Source organism: Melanerpes formicivorus, unplaced genomic scaffold, assembly GCF_026170545.1.
Source record: "Melanerpes formicivorus ecotype bairdi unplaced genomic scaffold, bMelFor1.0.p_v2 SCAF_93, whole genome shotgun sequence".
Classification (NCBI taxonomy): domain Eukaryota; kingdom Metazoa; phylum Chordata; class Aves; order Piciformes; family Picidae; genus Melanerpes; species Melanerpes formicivorus.
Genome location: NW_027142445.1, coordinates 1,030,748 through 1,034,945, shown reverse-complemented (window position 1 = coordinate 1,034,945; position 4,198 = coordinate 1,030,748).

Genomic DNA, 4,198 nt, shown 5'->3' with positions numbered 1-4,198 from the left:
TAACCCTTCTCTTTGTCTGGACAGTGCTGGTCCTTACACTTGGTGGGGACTGCTTGGCCTTAGGCATCTCCTTCAGTGGTTCCTCTTCAGCCCTCTCCTCCCCGTTGCCCTCGGCCTGCAGGGCCTCATACTGATTGTGCAAGGGCAACTGGGGGGGGAGAGGGCCGGGATGGATTCCCCTTGCTTCCCCTGACAGGGACCTGTACCCATCCCTCCCTGTCTCCAGGGATGCCTCCCTCAACAGGGGAGGGCTGCAGAGCCTGCTCCCACATCTCTAACTGCCTTTGACATTCCCCTGTAGTCCTGAGCCTGGATCCTTCATCCTGCAGCTCGGCCACTTCATCCTTAAGCTCAGCCACCAGGCTGAGGAGAAAGTTCACCTGCTCACACCTGACAGAGGTGTTGTCTCCTTCCCCCTCCATTCCAAGTGCCAGGCTCCAGCACTCTCTGCAGCCAGCAGCCTGGACTCCTGTGTGTTTGTGCACCAGCTCTGTCTGGGCACCAAGTGATTTTCTAATGGCCTTTGGCTGAGTTGTTGCCATGGCTCAGGGGTCTGTTGTCAGCTGTTAAAACAAACTAATCAATACATAGATCTGTTCCACCTCGATACTATCATGTATTTATTTCAATGCTATAGTTATAAATGCAATCATTTTTATTTCCCCTAAATACTATAAACCAACAGAGGAAGCTCTCAGCTCAAGCACGCCGGGGCCGGTGCCGGTGCCGGTGCCGGTCAGCTCTGGAGCCACAATGGCTGCAGAGTGCAATGGCTGCAGAGTGGCAACTTTGCCTGAGCAGGGGCTCTTGGAGTCTCTGGCTGTGGTCAATGGCTGCTCTCCCTCAGCTGCTCTTGCTGCCGGGAGATGCTCTGCAGGCATCCCCAGGGCCTTGTCCCCCAGGGCTGCACCAGGGACCCTGATGGCTTCTCCAATCTGTCCCTCCTCCAGCTGGACCCAGAAGCCAGAGAGAGCCTCAAGGCCCTGCAGGTGAAACTCAACCATGTCCTGGAGGAGCTGAGCAGAATCTTTGCCACCAGGCACACCTGGCTGAGAGGAGGTGGGTTTGGGGGTCAAGGAACTGCAGCTGGGGCCTGGCTGGGGCCTCTGCTTGGCCAAGCAGGTCCTGGGCATGGCTGTGGGAGATGCTGAGCTGACTGAGCACTGTGCTCCCCGGTCTCCAGCCACGCCTGGAGGAGTGCTGAAGCAGCTGGGTGACATCCTGGGCCAGCTGAAGGAAGGGCACTGGCAGTGTCCCTGCCAGCACCTGCAGCAGTGCTGCACAGCATGCTGACAGTGTCCTGCAGCCCACCATGGGCCTCCTGGGCAGCAAGGGAGTGTGGGGCCAAGAGGAGCACAGACATCTCTCAGCGCCCCTGACCCCCCCTGGGAGTGTGGGGGACCTGCAGGCTCTGTAGTTCCTTTGAGCAGTTTGACAGAGTCAGGTTGCTGCTGAAACAAAGCAGATCTGTAGCTGCCAGGGGCAATGCTGCCTGAGCAGGGGCTCTGGGAGCCACTCTGGGCTGTGCATCCTGCAGTGCTCTTCCCTGTCTGAGGTGAGTGGAAAGCAAGACTGCTTCGTAGGGTGAGTTGTGTCTGAAAGAGCACAGAAGGGCTGAGGTTGGAAGGGGCCTCAGAGATGAAGCTTCCCAGCCTGGGCAGGGACAGCTCTCAACTCGCCTCAGCTGCTGGAGGCCTCATCCCAGCTGGCCTTGGACACCCCCAGGGAAGAGGCATGCACAGCCTCCCTGGGAAAGCTGGGAGCAGCCTGCAGCCTCGGGGTGCCGGTGGGTGAGAGACTGGAGGGGAGGCAGCAAGGGGCACTTGCAGCACAGGAGGCCAGTGGCAGCCTGGGCTCAGCCAAGGCAGCAGGGCCAGAGGGGCAGGCAGCCGGTTTGTGTCTCCTGGGGCAGCAGGAGCTGTGTGGGGGCTCCCCGCAGGAGCAGCTTGGCAGCCCTGGGGCCCGAGAGGCTTTCTGGGCCTGCCCTGGGGGAGCTGGAGCAGGGCTCCACAGGCAGCTCCCCTGTGGGCTCTGGGCAGCCCTGTGCCCGCTGGCTGCCGTCTGCTCCCAGCGCTGGGCACTCCTCTCTTTGTGCCGCGGTTGCCAGGGGGCCGCTGGGTGGCCTCAGGCTCTGTCGCTGTGGCAACCAGGCACAGCCCGGCCGCGACTGTGTGGCAGTGGGATCGCTGCTGGGTGCTGCTGGGTCCTGGTGGGTGCTGCTGGGTCCCGTTGGACGCTGGTGCCGGCCCCGGGCCGAGGTGACGATGGCTGTGTCCCCTCCCCAGCCCCAGCCCGGGGGGACTTTGGCTGCTGAGCTCAGGAGGGAGGGCTGGGAGCAGGGCCGGGCAGGGAGGGTGGAAGCCTGAGCGCCGCTGTCCCGCACAGCAGTGCTGAGGCCATTGCCGGCACCCAGCTGCTGCTCGGGGCAGGATGGGAGGCAGGAGGTTGCCCCTGGAGCCAAGCGCAGGTTCTTGTGCTGGGGGAGAGCCCCCTGGAGCTGCAGCACTTGCCATGCTGGGGACCCCCGGAGGAGCTGGAGCCCCTTCTCCCTGCCCCCACAGCTGGACAAACTGCTCCCTGAAACACAAAATCCCTCTGGCTCTTCTTTATTGCCATGGGATGCTGCTGTGTCTGCACCCAGGCTGGGACTAAACGTGGAGGGGAGAGAGGCTGCCTGTCTCCCTGCTGCCAGTCTGATCCTCCTTCCCTTGCACTTGGGCTTTGGGATGTCTTTGCCTTCAGTTTTCACCTGTGCTGCCCCATCTGCAAGTGAGGGGTGAGAGGATTTCTCCTCTGCCTAGCAAACGCTGTGCAGGCTGAGGATGAAAGATGCAGCAGATGCCTAGGTAGAAAAGACTGCAAAGCTACCCCAGCCCAACTCTCCTTTCCTTGCATTTTAAAACCCTAGGGGATTTCCTGAGAAGCAGCAATTCCTGCATCTCTCTCTTGAAAATCCAGAGGCTGGACGGCTTCAGGAGGCTGCAGGTAACTCAGGACAGGTTGTCCAACCTTGCCTCTGCACTGAGGGATGGGAAACAACTCAGTGACGTCCAAGCTTCACCAGCACGGGGTCCCAGGCAGTGCTGCAGCAGTGCAGCCGCTGGTAATGTTCCCTGTCCTGGCAGCCAGCAGTGTGTGTGTGTGCTGGGGAGCCGGCATCAGGCTGAGCCTGCCAAGGTCAGGCTGGAGGCTGCATTCCTCCTGCTGCTTTTGGTCAGTTCCCCTTCTGCAGCTGGGTGTCTCTGAGCTGAGTGTTTCTGTTCTTCCAGAGACTGGGCCCCAGTGTGGGAGTGGGGCAGGCACACTGAGAATTATTTGCCCAAGAAGGTTTGGAGGATTGAGATGAAAGCAGCTTGGTTGGGACTGAGGTTTCCTGAGCGTTTCAGAGCTCTCAGGGAGGCTCCAGGAAGGCAGCTGGTCAGGATGTGACCATCAAGCAGCCTGTGCTGGACACTGGCAAGTGCTGCTGCAGAATCTGCAGCTGGCTCAGCAAGGGGGAGAGGATGTTGCTTAGGGCTGCTGGCAGTGCCTCTTGTGCCAGCTTGGCTGTGGATCACTGGTGCCCCTCAGCAGAGTGGAGCTCACTGTTGATAGCTTTTGGTTGATGAAGAGAGGTGGTGGCCATGCTGCTGAGTGGAAGAAGTTCACCTGGACCTGCTTCACTCAGGGGGACCTGTTAAGCCATGCTGCTTGTAGGCTAAGGAGGCTGGAGAGCCTCTGCTGCTGTTAGGATGAAGCCTTAAGTGGCCCTGCTCTCACCCCTGCAGCATTTCTTGCTCAGCTTCTTCCTTGAGTGGTTTCCTGCTTTTCTTTCTGCTGTTGCAGCCTCTGGGGTGCCTGTAGGGAGCCTGGAGTTTGGGTGTCAGGGAGTGAAGAGCAGGGCCCTCATTCTCCATGGAGAAATGCTCCTGGGCACTGTGGTAATTGTGTGTCTGGAAGGGGTCATCTTTGCTGGCTCATTTCTGTCCCTGAAGCCAAGCAGAGCAGCCCTGAGCAGCTCTGCTGAGCAGCTCTGCTTCTTGCCCAGGGAATGGAGCTCTGTGCTCCCCGAGGCAGAAACAGCAGCAGGGCAGCCCAGGTGCTCTCCCCTGGGGAAGGATGCCCCAGCCTGGAGACACTGTGGAGCCTTTGGCTTTGCTGGCAGTGGGCTTCTGGCTTTTCAAAGGTCTGCTGCTGCTCCTTGCAGGTGAGCTGAGCC